This window comes from Vombatus ursinus, unplaced genomic scaffold (assembly GCF_900497805.2).
Source record: "Vombatus ursinus unplaced genomic scaffold, bare-nosed wombat genome assembly UNPS02014816.1, whole genome shotgun sequence".
Taxonomy (NCBI): Eukaryota; Metazoa; Chordata; class Mammalia; order Diprotodontia; family Vombatidae; genus Vombatus; species Vombatus ursinus.
Window position 1 is genome coordinate 27,015,573 of NW_020954594.1, and position 15,670 is coordinate 27,031,242.

Consider the following 15,670-nt stretch of genomic DNA (forward strand, 5'->3'; position numbering starts at 1 on the left):
TAACAGATTACTTCAAGGTTTAGAACCTATGTGCCTTAGTGCAATCAAAAGAAATAGAGACCTTGGGAAAGGGCTTGGGAAAGGAAAATAGAGAACTGGGGGAAAAGATGGTGAGTTCAGCTGTAGAGATGTTAATTTTGAGGTAACAGTAGGATGACCAGAGACAGATATCAGGCTGTCAGTGGACATGAACTAGCTGTCTACTTTAAAAGTGGCAAGAACATAGACCTGAGAGATGCCTACACTTTGGGGGAGGGAGGAGGAAGATGAAGGATAGGAAAAATAGATAGAAGGACCAAGAGACTTGATGTTATGGAAGCCAAGGGAGGATTGAATATCCAAATAAGGAGTGGCCTATTGCAGAAAGTTCAGTGAAGAAGAAACAATAGAAAAAGCTGCAGAATTTGGAAATTTAAGAGGTGACCTTGGAAACATCAATTTCATTAGAGTGGTGGGGTCAGAAGAGAGAATGAAAAAGGTGGACTGAGAGACTGGCTAGAAAGTAGAGGCAGCAATTACTGATGACTCTATCTTGAAACTTGGAAAATGAAAGGGAAGGGAGACATGGGATGATAGCAGGAAGGGATATTAGGGCCAAGTGAGGATTTTTAAGGATGTAGAAGACTTGAGCACACTGGTAAACATCCCAGAAGGAGCCAGTAGATGGTAAAATCGAAAATGAGAGACAAAGAAGGAATTCTTCAGTCAAAGACAAGGTTTATTAGAACATCATCATATTGGGCAGACTCTTAAAGAGTCTAAACATTAGTGAGCTATTGCCTAGATTGTAAGAATCTGAGCCCAAAGAAAGAATTCTTGAAAGATCAAGCTCCTGGAGTAAAGGAGAAGGAAAAGGGATTATACTTGCCAAGAAGGATTATAAGCTTATCCTTTGACTCTAGAACAAAGTTGGGGATTATGAGTATGAACGTAAAGCTTTTTTAAGTTATAGATGATGAGGGAACTCAGGACAGATGACCCTAATTATCTACTAATAACTAAATGACATTTTGATGTATTTAATTTGGCTGAGGTATATTGAGAATGTATTCTTCAACATATTTTATTTACCTAGATTGACAAAAAGAGTGGAGAGTGGCTTACTATAGCTTGTAAAACAGGTTGAGTAGAGGAACTATTAGTTTCAAATAAAGTCCAAATAAAGTCCAAAAAGTCATCATAGACACTGAATCCTCTACTTTTATTCTTGCAAAAGTCAGGAATTGAACAGAGAATGCTAGTGGCTAAATGAATTCCAATTTTATGTTGTCCTTTGTGAACCCATGGACAATTATCTCTGTGGCCATTTGGGATTTATAAGTATAGAATACTCATATGGACAGTGGGAATAATAATAATAACTACTCACATTTTTATAGCATTTTAATGTTTACAAACTGATTTTTGTACAGTTTCTGATTTGGACCTCACATAATTACTGAGAAATAAGTACTTCAGTTATTATCCACATTTTATAGAGAAGAAAACTGAGACTCAGTGTGTCCATGGTCACATAGTTGCTAAGTATCAGAGGTGAGATTCAAACCCAGAAATTTCTGTCTTCAAACCCTGCACTTCTCACTATACCACCCTACCTTTCAAATCTGTCTCTAAAAGATTGAAATGATCCTGGATGTTATGATATCTCTTGGACAGGGCTAGACTTGCTTTACTTGAAAGTATAATATTGATAACTCCCTCCCTACCCCCTGAAAGAGTCTGAATTCTTATCAAATCAAGAGACTTGAGTTTCCTTATTAGAGAGCAGCTCCCACATCTTCTTGATGGATTGTGAGTTCCACTGAAGGTGGTAGGAGAGGAAGGTCTTCTATAGACCAGTTAGAAGATGATTGCTCAGAGTTCTTGGACTCCTCATTAGAATCTTCTCTTGGGAACCAGTCCTTCTTCTTAGCCTGATGGGATTATAGAGGAATCTTAACTGGTTTCTGGACAGAGACCAGAATACATTTACAAGATAGATTAAAGGCTGAACCCATCAGTCAGTGTGATATCAAATTCAAATAGAAAGGGATACCTCCTGGCAGCATACTGACATAGAAAACCACAAATCAACATTATCTATGTTGTATTGCATTTTTATTTATTTGATTAAATGTTTCCCAGTTAAATTTTAATCTGGTTCTTCCAATTTTGCAGGCAGGCCCCATGACTAGCAGTTTGACACTTCTGACAGAAGGCCATCTTATAAATTAGTAGAAGTAATCCATTGGTATCCATAATCTCTGGAGCTCAAGATGAATTATTATGCTCTTTGGTTGCCTTGGAAACTCTCTTTGAAAACTGTCATGGAAACTTTCTGATCCTTTTGCTTTTGGACTATTTGTCTATAAATGTTAGCTTTACTGTAGGTACTCTATTAAATCCTTGCACATTGACCAAAGAATTTACATCCTTTCCAAAAATGAATTACATTAATATTAAATTTCTTTTGAAAAAACAAAATGAAACCAAAGTTCAAAAGGAAGTTTCAGCTAAATGAAAGGATATCTCACAGGTTCTCCTTGGAGAGGCAAATAAAGCAGTTTGAAGAGTTGATTTTATTAACTGTCTAAATTAGAAATGTAATTTAAGCAGAGAATTAGTTATCTTGCCTTGCCACTGTCCATATTTATCAAAAGCAAAAAGACCACCCTGAGGGTAATTAAAATCTCTGTATGAAGACCTGTTGTAGAGGATGAATAAATACTCAAGTCAGTCTTCCATCTCACTGATTTGAGAATTCTAACCAATTATAGAAATTATAACCTACCCATGCCTATGACATGATTTACTGCTATTATTATTATTATTATTATTATTATCATCATCATCATCATCATCATCATCATTCAAAGTTCCTCATTGGTCCTATATTGCAAATATTTATGCCTAGTATATGCTTTTCTATTGCTTTCTGTGTGATACTCACTTTAGTAAAGAGGTAGCAGAATTTTATGATTGTTTGGACAAAATCTTTCAAACCCAATCAGCCCATATTCAGTGTCTTCAGTGTGAAAGTAGGAACAGAAGACAAAAACTAATTTGAAAATATAGCTCAGGTTTGAGATAGTAAAGAGGACAAAGGTTTCCAAATTGAATAGTTTCTTTTGGAAGAGAGTTGGAAAGTTCTGGGCCTTATTTTGACTTAACATCACAAAAAGAGAAATTGAATACATTAGCAGAGAAGAAATGACTAGCTAAAATGTGGATATTATGTCAGAATCAAATGTCTCCATATAGTCAGACCATCAGTTGTTTACAGCAACAGCAACATCAAATTAAAGGGGAAAGAATGGATGAAAGGAAGAAAGGAAGGAACACAGGAAAGAAGGAGGGAACAAAGAAACTATGGAAGGAGGGAGGCAAGGAGGGAGGGAGGGAGAGAGAGAGAGAAAGAGAGAGAGAGAGGAGAAACAAAGAAAGAAAGGAAAAGCATTTATTATGCATTACTATGCATTTACTATGTTTTAAGCATTGTTCTAAATGTTGAGGATAGAAATAGGAAAAATAAGACTGTCCCTATTCACAAGACAGTCTAGTTGAAGGAGACAACATGTATAAGAAGAGATTTCAGCTGCATGGCAAGTGGAAAGGCCTAAATGTCAAAATGATTCAGTACCGCTGTGGACAGCAGTGCCCAGTGGGTGGCCTGTGATCAAAGATGGCATAAAGGGAAGGCAGGGGGAAGGGCATTCCTGCTGGAAGTTCTTACTACCTACCTGGCCGTCATAGCAATCAATTTCAGAAGTTTCAGTCTGATTTATTAAAATAAGAAATAAATTTGGAAAAGTAGAAAAACATTAAAAGACAAAAATAATACCTTGCTTCTGCCATCCCCCCAAAAAAGGTTTAGCCTATGTAAAATAGTTAGCACAACAAGCAGAACAAAAGTACCCAGAAGCTTAAGCAGAAAACATGATCCACTTGTCAAGCAGTCAAATGTACTGAGAAGTTGGGGGAGGGGGAGTGGGGAAGGAGGAAAGGAAGAGGGGAAGAGAGAAGAAGAGAAGGAGAGGGAGAGAGAGGAAAGCACAAACAATCAAGAGCAGTGCCAGTTTATGATATAAGCTGATTTGCAAAACAACCTTATATGATGGATAGAGGGTCTGCCTGGATTCAAGCACTACCTCTTCCAAATATTAGTATATGATATGACCAACTTCTTTAACTCTCAGTAGCCCCCAGAAAATTCTTTAAGACTGTAATTTATATTTAATTTGCTTGTCTACCACAGTGGAAAGAATTCCTATACTGGAAACACAAGAAATCATAAATCTGCTTTATGGTGGAGGGTAGGAGAAGATTCCAAGCAGTATTGTCTCATAAAATAGTGAAAGGTAGTGGAAACAACAAAGAGCATAGAGCAGTGAATGTCAAAGTGTGTTCCAGAATCTCTTGAGAGTCCCTAAAGTCCTTTCAGGGAGTCTGCAAGGTCAAAAATGTTTTCACAATAATACCAAGATATTTTAATTTGTAATATGGTAAATATCAATAGATATAACTCACATAAGCAAAAGCTCTTGTGTGGGGGGGGTCCTTAATTTTTAGAGTGTAAAGAGGTTCTGAGTATAAAAAAAAACCATTTGAATACTTTTAGTCTAAAGAAAGCTTAAATTGAGACCTAAATGAACCACAGATTATTGGGGAAAAAAGTTCTTAAATAAACATGACCAGAGAATTAACAATATATTGACATGAAATTGAACAAATTTGCCAAATTTTCTAAGGCATTCTATTTTAATAATCGGTGACAGAAGCACTGCTGACCTCAACTTTCTCATCTGTAAAATAAATATTATAGTGTGTTCAGTCCCTCTCTTACAAGGTTATTGTGTTAAAATCACTTTAGGTACCTTAATATGCTATAGAAATAATGAGTTATTATAGTAGAAAGGTTTTTTAACTAAGGGTGCATCCCATCCATGGAGGGATAGGGAAGGAAGACATGTTTGAGAAGTCTTGATATTATAATTATACTAATTTACCTATTGGCATAATTTTTAAATAAATACATGAAAAATTGTTTCAAATAAGGCAGACCAAGTATAAGAAGATTCCATTGTTTCTGAGACTCATCTTTATAAATATATATGTGCATGTATGTGTGTGTGTGTGTGTGTGTGTGCAGAGTATAGCCAAATATGTTATCACTCATGTTTTGTATAGGGGGCAGGCATGAATACTGCAACTTCTGTGGAAACAATATGGAAAGATTTCAGAAAGCTCAGGAAAATTATCACAAGGTGTTATGTTATAAATTATAAAAATTGATATTCAAGAAAAGTTCATGGAGATTTGGAGATGCCTGAGAAAACAAGCTTTTTTATGAGTGCAAGTGAGGCAGGCGCCCTGTTTTTGGCTTACATATTTCAAAATCTGATATAACGATAGAATGATTACATAGTAAATCATGTTAATCACTTTCTTGCACATCTGTTGTTTTGAGTGATGAAGAAGATTATAATTGTTTAAAATAAGTGTATAACTTTCTATTACCTTTAGTATATGGAACACCAGAAAATGAGGTTTTCATGATCTTTAGAGAACATTTCCATCACAGCTCCCTTAAAAATCACTGTAGCTAATTTGTAGCATTAAAAATGAAACTTGTATGTTGGATTTCAATTTCTTGTAATTCAGTAACTACATGGAGTAAAATATTTTCACACTACCTCCAAAAACTCTTAAATAATTCCTTTAGTTTGAAGTGCTTTAATTAGATATATAAGAAGGCTAGGCTGTTTTTCATTTTTAGCCCATTAACAATTCTCTAGCTAATTTTGTCATTTGTTTACTTCAAGGAGACGTGTGTTGAGCAAAAGAAAGTGTTCATTGATTTCACTTTAAGAAAAATAGTTTTACTGTATTTTAAAGTGGTAATTGTCAAAACAATCTGGTACTGGCTAAGAAATAAAGTGGTGGATCAGTGCAATAGATTAGGTACATATTATGTTATAGTAAATAATTATAGTAATTTAGTATATGATAAACACAAAGATCCAAGCTTTTGGAACAAAAACTCATTATTTGACAAAACCTACTGGGAAAACTAGAAAATAGTATGGCAGAAACTAGGTATAAACCAACATCTCACACTGTCTACCAAGATAATGTCAAAATGAGGATGATTTAGACGTAAAGGGTGATATTTACACATAAAGGAACACATAGAATAGTTTATTTGTCAGATCTATGGATAAGGGAAGAATTTAGGGCCAACAAAAATATAGAGCATTACAAAATATAAAATAAATAATTTTATCATATAATATTAAAAAGTTTTTGCACAAACAAAACCACTGCAACCAAAATTAAAAGGAAAACAGAAAACTGGGGGAAATTTTTGGAACGAGTATCTCTGATAAAGGCCTCATCTCTCAGATATATAGAGAACTAAGTCAAATTTATAAGAACATAAATCATTCTCCAAATGATAAATGGACAAAGGATATGAACAGACAGTTTTTCAATTAAAGAAATCAAAGATTTCTATAGTGATATGGGAAAAAAATGATCTAAATTGCTATTGATTAGAGAAATGCAAATTAACGCAACTCTGAGGTACCACCCCATACCTATCAAATTGGCTAATATGACAAAAAGGGAAAATGATAAATATTGAAGGGGATGTGAGAAAACTGGGACACTAATGCACTGTTGGTAGAGTTGTAAACTAGTCCAACCATTCTAGAGAGCAGTTTGGAACTATGCCCAAAGGGCTATAAAACTGTCTGTATCCTTTGATCCAGCAGTACCACTGCTAGGTCTATATTCCAAAGACACACACAAAAAAAAAAAGGAAAGTGACTTATTTGTACAAAAAAATATATATAGCAGCTATTTTTGTGGTTGCTAAGAATTGGAAATTGAGAAGATACCCATCAATTGGGAAATGGCTAACCAAGTTGTGGAATATGATTGTGATAGAACAGTGTTGTGCTGTAAGAAATTACAAGCAGGATGATTTCAGAAAAACCAGGAAAGACTCATATGAAGCAATATGAAGTGAAGTGAGTAGAAACAGGAGAATGTTGTACACAGTAACAGTAATACTATAGAGTGAAGAACTGTGAATCACTTAGCTATTCTCAGCAATACAGTGATCCAAGACAATCCCAAAGGACTCATGATGAAGCATGCTATCTACTTCCAGAGAAAGAATTAATACTGTCTGAATACAGACTAAAACATGCTATTTCTTTCTTTAGGTAAGCCCTAAACTTCTTTATAAAAAAAACTCCCAAGGTAAGTGGGCATAGTGGCAAGGACACTGTCAGAGGAGCCAGAAATCTTATTTGTACTTGAGTATGAAACTTTATAGCTTTGGGAACTTGGGTAAGCCACTGCTCTGAGCCTCTTTCTTCTTCTATAAAATGGTGTTGCTAATAGCTGAAGAGTGTACTGGGTTTGCAATAAGAAGACCTGGGTTTGAATCCTAGTTCTTCTCTATGTACTCACAAGATTATTTGTGAAGAAAGCATTTTGTAAACTTTAAGGTACCAAATAGTACAATAAAAAATATTTATTGTGTACCCATGCATTGTGTTTCATTACCTATCATGAGTATTTCCATACTGGATTAGACATTTTCCCAATCCTATGGTTTATAATCTATTGAATGATAAACAGTCTAGATATAGATGTATATATATATATATATATATATATATATATATATATATATATATACACACATTATATATATGCATATATAGAGGGAGATCTGTATGCTCACATATTTTTGTATGTGTATATAGACACACACATATATTATATATGTTATGTATATATTTCTTTCACAGAAGATGATTTGAATATAACCAAAGGAATAAGTATATTGAGTGTGAAGGGGATTTCCTGGATTAGCAAAAAGTTTCCTGTTGGTCAGAATTCTAGCAGGCAGGTTTTTAATTGAGTCTTAAAGAAATGGGCAAGTATATGGCTAGGATGGGGAGGGGAGCTTTCTCAGTCCTATGGAAGAGCTAGAGGGATGGAGAGAGCCTTCTATGTGGTATAGAGTAACTAGGGTTGCCTGGCTGTAATGAACTGGGTATGGTAATTCAACATAGCTGTTAAATTGATAATTCTAATGCACAGGTATGACCATACTATTCTCCTATTCAAGCTGTTTCAAGAGTTCCCTTTTGCTTTTAGGATAAAATAAAAATCCCTAAATTTGGCATTTAAAACTTTCACAGTCTGGCCCCAACTTAACTTTTTCACTTTTCTCACATTGATCTTATTTATATCCTTTGGGTTCCCAACTATTTGCTACTCCCCATACAGAACATTCCATTTTTTGTCTCGCACTTTTGCACAAATATGTTCCTATGCTTAAAATGCAATTCATTATCACCTTCTTCCAGTGCTTATTAGCACAATACCTGATAGATTTATTGATTGTTTTCAGTCGTGCCCAACTCCTTGTGAACCCTGTTTTTTGGGGGAGGGCAGATGTTCTTGGCAAAGATACTGGAATGGTTTGTCATTTCCTTCCCAGCTCATTTTACTAATGAGGAAACTGAGGCAAACAGGGTTCAGTGATTTGCCTAGGGTCACATAACTAGTGTCTGAGGCCAGATTTGAACTTAGGAAGAATAGTTTTCCTATCCTTAGGCCTGGAACTCTATCCACTGGACCACCTAGCTAAGTATTTTAGTCATTTTCAGTCATATCCAACTCTTCATGATCTCTTTTGGGATTTTCTTGGCAAAGACACTCAAATGGTTTGCCATTTTCTTCTCCAGCTCATTTTACAATGTTTATTAAGCCCTAAGGTGTTAAGTATTATGCTAGGCACAATGGACAAAGAGAGAAAAATGTAAAACTATCCCTGTCCTTAAGGAGCTCACATTCTGCTGGGAGAAATATGACAGACATGTACACATAATAATTCGAAGAGGTAGTAGAGCTCTACATTTTAGGAAGACAAGGAAAAGCTTTTCTCAGGAGGTGGCACCTGAGCATTAAAGGAGGGTTAGCATTGAGAAATGACTGACATTCTAAGAAGTGGAGTGGGGGAGAGACTGTATCCTCTGAAACCATGAAATAGGCAAAGTTTGTCTTCAGAGACTTCTTTCCCTCCCTCTTCATGATCCTTTTCCTATCCTTGGCTCTCCTTTTCTGCCCCATAATCATAATATGCTTTCTCCATCCTCCATCAAAACCTGCCTTCCACTAGCAATTTTATTTTATAAATATTGGTCAGTTATTCACATTATAGTAAATAAATTATAAGGCTTAATGTATTACCCCTCCTAAGGGAAATACAATGCACAGGTAATCTTGAAAGATCATTTTGTAAAGCACTTTTTAATTTTTATCTCTTTGAGGGCAACATTTTATGGTGAGTGAACTGAAAACTCAAAACCATATCCCAAGAGGATGAGTTGAAGAACTTTGGATATTTTATTCTAAGAAGAGATTTAAGTATGTAGGGGATGGGTGGGAAGAGGGGGTGGATGATGATGATGATGATGATAGCTGACAGATTTCCCTTTAAAGTTTTTATTAAAGTGCTTTATGTACAAGATTCTCAAAAGTCTTAATGCAGTTTTAAACTATTAAAGCTTAAAAACACACTAGCTCTTTTATAACATTATGTGCATTGAACATTTTAATAACAAGAACTATAAGAGTTAGGTACTATGGTCATTATTGTATTGATTTTATAGATGATGACTTAACCCTCAGTCTCACAGTGTGTCAGAAGACATATTCTACTAAGTATCTCACTTGACTCTATGTCAATTATTTTTCCCTTTATGCCATAATGTCTTTCTATATTTTATTTTTTAAATGGTATTTTATTTTCCCCAATTATAAGTCAAGACAATTCTTACCATTTATTTTTATAGGATTTTGAATTCCAAATTTTGTCTTTCTATATTTTAATAAGGGATAGAGCCTTAAGACAAAACTGAGCTTCTATGATTAAATATGAGGCATGAGCATCAAAGTGGGAAAAAAAATTTTAGGGGCTGGGAAAACTTTGTTGTCATTTCTGAAGTTATTTAGTAACAGCACCGACATACCATGTCCCTGGTCACTGTCTCTGTGTAATTTTAACCTTAGTTCTGTGTCTTCCTGAGAGAAAATGATGTAGTAATTATTATGGCTTGAAATTCAGACTGCCCAGTTAGACATTCAACTCCTAGGTCCAACTCTTTCTATAAAGAATACTTGGCAAATAGCCTAAAGGAATCTGGCATCATGGGATAAGTTCCAAGTATTCCTCCTCCTCCTCTGGGCTGCAGAGAAAATCTAATTTGAAGATTTCTGCACAGGTCACTGAGTAATGCTTATTTGTCTCCTGGGAGAAGTCTAGGCCTATCCAAATGGGTAAGAGACCTATCAGCAAATGCTTCTGAAATGTCTCTTTTTATAACAATAGTTCCATGCCTCCTGGGCCTCTTTCTTCTTTTACATGGTTGATCAATTTCTGTACATGCCTTATCACCCCTTCTATTATTATCAGCTCCTTGAAATGGCAAGTACCAAATTCTTTTTTTTAACTCTTTTTTTAATTAATTTATTTTGATTTATCAACAATCATTTCCATATGCTTTTGAGTTTAAAATTTTTCTCCCCTTCCTTTCCTACCTTCCTCCCCAAGACGGCACACAGTCTGATATAGGCTATACGTATACATTCTTATTTAACGTATTTTCACATTAGTGATGTTGTAAGTAAGAATTAGAACCAATAGGAGGAATCACCAGAAAGAGGAAACAAAACTCAACAGAAGAGAAAAAAAATAGCAAATAGTATGCTTCAATCTGCATTCAAACTCCATAGTTCTTTCTTTGGATGTGGATAGTATTTTCCATCATGAGGCCTTTGGAGATGTCTTAGATCCTTGTATTGCCAGGAAGAGTTAAGTTTATCAATATTAGTCATCACACAACATGGCTGTTATTGTATACAACGTTCTCTTGGTTCTGCTCACTTCGCTCAGCATCAGTCCATATAAGTCTTTCCAGGTTTTTCTGAAGTCAGCCTGCTCATCATTTCTTATAGCACAATAGTATTCTGTTACATTCATATACCACAACTTGTTCAGTCATTCCCCAATTGATGGGCATCTCCTCAATTTCCAATTCTTTGCCACCACAAAAAGAGCTGCTGTGAATATTTTTGTACATGTAGGTTCTTTTCCCATTTGTATGATATAGTCCTGGATATAGCCCTGGAAGTGCTATTGCTGGGTCAAAGGGTATGCACATTTTGATAGCCCTTTGGGCATAGTTCCAAATTGCTCTCCAAATTCTATTCATCTTTGTTTTTGCCCTATTCCTGGTAAACTATATTATACATAGGAGGCACGTTTACTGAAAAAAAAAAAGACTCTATACATGAGCTCAGAGCAACATAATACAATTAAATGAATATTGATTGATAATACTTGTTCTTAGTTGTCTGCTGAGAGACTTTGAGGAAGAGAACAGGATAGAACAGAAATATAAAACATGGTTCAATTTTGTTTGGGATATAAGCAAATAAAGACAGGGAACAAGTAAATAATGCAAGGTAGCATATAAGTAAGTCACAGCATTATTCAGTATGAATACCAAGTTCTCTAGAAGTAGAGGGGAAGAAAGTCAGAGTGCTTAGAAGGAATCAGGGAATAGGTGGAACCTGACTTGGAGAGGAAAGGGGAGCAGGATTTAAATGTCTATTTCCATGTTGTCCTTGACCGTCCTTCACAAATAGTTTTCAACTACTGTTTTTGTTTTGTTTTCCATTTTCATTAATGGTACAACCCACAAGAAATTTAGTAGCAAATGAGAAAGGTTAGCCCTATTGAAAAATGGTATTGATTATGAAAATAACTTTCTATGCCATCTCTTAAGTAAATCCCCAGATTTGGCTAGTGTTACTACATCTATAGGTGGAAAGAGGCTTGCCTTTCCAATGTGATTAGAAACAAACCAGTTCCTGAGGTGAGAGTCTGTATAAAGGGAGCTTGCCTGGAGTCTTGTTAAATGAAGAAGATTTAAAGTGCTAGAAAATGGTTTGAGTCTGCAGGCAAGCAAACAGTTCTTTGCTCATTACTAATTAAGTTCCTTCAGCTATGTTTCCATTCAAAAATAAAGGAGAATTACTAGTGTTTGGGTAACTCTGATCATGCTATATTTCCTGTTTTGAGGCTTGGATAAATTCACCTGGACTTAATTGCAAAATGAAATACGGTATCTGTGCACAGCACTCTGCTTCTGTATTGGAAAAGTAAGCTTATACATTTCAAAACATTGACCACACTTTGGTCTGAAGTGCCTTAGTAATAAATAGAGCCTGTTTACCTGGGGATTTCCCTAGGAAAACTCCATGACTAGACCATAAGATGTTCTAAGGGAGCAAGGTTTCATGTAATGGGAATTAGTTGCCATCAGAAAATATAGGAAGGAAAAAGACAAATAGATTTTGACATGAGACATTAGCAGATGGTTTTATATAGGTATAGCTGTATTATCTTAGCACTTGGCTAATAAAAATTCTGCTGGCATTTTTCATATTATGCTTGTCAGGAAATGGTAGCATAAATAAAAATAGAAAATCGGTGTGTAGGAGGAATATAAATATTGAACACCATTTGCACTGAATATCAATCATTTTTAATGGGGAATTTTCCTTTGCCCTTTGCCATTATGTTACTCAATGCAAATTTATTAAGTTTAGAAGCTATTATAAATTTGTTATGTCTCTAAATTACATATTAAAAGGTATTCTCTTTTGATTTGAAATCTATAAATATTGCATCTTCTGTTACTGAACGTCCAGGTTTAGGATTGGATTTCATTTTCTCTTGGTTACGCTCATAATCCGCTTCTCTTGTGTTACTTGTCTCCTTAGCTAGTGCTATTAACTTGCCTTCCCTTATGCCATTAGACTCAGCTGCCCTTTTATCTGTCATACTTGCTTTCAAAAAAAACTGCATTGAATATTATTAGCAAACCCAGTTGCCTCAGAAAGCAGGCTATTGTTTTACCATCATTCTTTTCAAATACCAGATAACACTTTCTTTTTTAACATTAATACTATTTAATTAAGGATTCTAGGAGGCCAGGTTTTTTATGCTATTTTGTAGTTAGACAAAGAACATGCTAAGTCCCCTAGGAGAAATGCTAAATTATTTCTTAATGGCAGGATCCCTATTAAGAATATTTTCCATCAGATTTTGGTGAATGATGCCATCTGTTCAGTTAAGAGTCTTGGTACCAAAGTAAGCAGAAATAGAACCTCCTTAATTTCCCCTGGGTTTTTGTATCTTACGAAGTTATATTTCTAACTTTCCCAAATCCATTACAATGCATAACTTGAAGGTGTGTTTTCTGAATATTTTCCATAAAAGCTCTGTCTTCCATAGCTTATAAGATAAAGCCTCTGGGTAGCTAGCATTGGCAAGGCTAGCATGCAGCAGTTTTGACTTTGTGCCATTTTATGGGTTTGCCTTAAGCCCATCCTATTCTTTCCCCTGTACTTTTATTTCATTTGGATCCAAACTCATACTTCCTCCTAACCTCTGACTCTTAGAATCCCAAACTTCTTTAAGGCTTACTTTATGTTCCGCTTTCTGGAACTTTCCTCCTTAGTTATACATTATGCCCCTTCCTCAAACGATCAAGTAGGTACACTTAAATTTACATATCGCATAATCCCAATAGAATGCAAACCTCTTGAGGGCAGGCTCTATTTTTTTCTTTTATCTTTTTATTTTTCCATTGGCATCTCAGTGCCTTGCACAAATTAGGTATTTAATAAATGTTTGCTGGAATAAGTGGGTTTGGATTAGATTGGTTTGGATTGACATTGTCATTGATTCATTCATTTACCCAAAAATATTTCGAGCACCAAAGTGCTCAGAACTAAAGAGAATTCAAAACTTTATAAGACAGGAGGAAATTAAAAGAGTGAGATACAGAGCAAAATGAATACATAAAATACCATAATGGAAGATAGACTTTAAGTGCCATAGAGAAGTACATACAAAGTATAATGGGAGTTTAAAGGGGAGAAAAAGAGCATCTCATTGTGATAATTAGACAAGATTTCACAAAGGAAGTAATATTTCAGTTGGGTCTTGAAGGACTGTCAAGAACTTGAAAAGTGAGGCTAAGGGGAAGGACATTCTAGGTGGATGGAACAATGTTAACAAAAACTCCAAAGCAGAAAACCTTAGGACCCATTCCTGAAACCTCAAACAATCCAGTTTGGCTACACTGTAAAGTAGTGTAAAATTGCTGCAAAGTGGGTTGAAGTTAAAGCATAGAAGGGTGTTAAATAACCAGCCAAAGGTTTTGAACATAGTTTTTTGGACAATTGAGAATAAAGTGAGGAAAGTTTTTTTTTTTTTTGTTAAATATAATTGAAGCTGTGCTTTAGAAGATTATCATACTGTTGTGATATGTAGGTTGAACTGGAGGGGGAAGACACTGGAAACCAATAAGGAGGCTGTTGCAATAGTTAAAGAAAGAGCTAATGGGAACTTGAAAGTTTCTGTCAAGGAAAAGAAGGGAATGTTATGAGAAATATTTAAGAGGAAGATCTAATGGGACTTTATTCCTGATTAAATGTGGAGGGTGAAGGAAAGGGAAGCATCAAAGATGGCTCCAAGGTTTTGAACCTGAATGACTAGAATAGCAAAGCCAGAAAGAGGAGCTGGTTGGGGATGATGAATGAATTTGCGGGGGGAAGGCAATTTAAGATTGAGATGTTGATAGGACATCAAGGTGAAACTGTCCAGAAACCAGTTGGAATGCTGGATTGGAGTTCAGGATGCAGATCAATTCTTGTTTCCCATGTGCAATAGAATTGGATGTCATCTTCATTGATACTATAGTTAATGTCACAGTAGGCGGCTAGGTGGCACAATGGGTAGAGTGCTGGGTCTGGTGTCAAGTAAACTTGAATTCAATCCAGCCTTAGACACTTAGTAACTGTGCAACCTTGGGCAAGTCACTTAACTTCTGTTTGCCTCAGTATCCTCAACTGTAAAATGGGGATAACACCACTGACCTCATAAGGTTGTTTTAAATCAAGTAAGATAAAAATGTTAAAGAACTTAGTACAGTTTGTGGCACATAATAGGTACTATATAAATACTAGCTGCTGTTGTCGTTGTTATAGTTGTGAAAGTGGTTGAACTTGCCATAGGAAACCCCATATAGAGAGAATAGAAGAGCACTTAGAATTGGATTTTTGGAAAATGCCTTCTTTGGGGGTAGGTGTTTAGGGTGGAGAGAAAGAGAAACAAAGAGGATTATAAAAGACAGAGAAGGAATGGCTAGAGATAAGATGCTAGGTTGATTTTGACAGTTCTGTGTCATGTGAGCCAAAGGGAAAATAGTTTTGAGAAGGAGAGAACATTCAATAGAGTCCAATACAACAGAGAGATGAAGAAGAATGAGGTTTAAGAAAAGGCCATTGGTCTTGATGATTAAATAATTTTCAAAAAATCAACTACATGAGAGTAAAAGACAGAATATGAGTTAAAATTGATTGAGGAGTAAATAAGTATTGAAGAAGTGGTAGTAGAACAATTTGTATAGACTTTCTCATTAAGAAATGATGGTAAATGATTGTAAAGGGAAAGAAAGATAAGTTCATAGCTTGTGGGGAAGTACATTTAAGGCAAGGGTTTTGTTCTGTTTGTTTTTTATAACTTTTAAAT

At 35.3% G+C, this 15,670-nt stretch overlaps 1 protein-coding gene across 4 annotated transcripts in view; it reads left to right on the forward strand.

Annotated features, from left to right (window-relative positions):
- The window catches only part of NCKAP5 (NCK associated protein 5), an 859,247-nt gene that overhangs the window by 604,251 nt on the left and 239,326 nt on the right, over positions 1-15,670 (forward strand). The window lies entirely within an intron of this gene.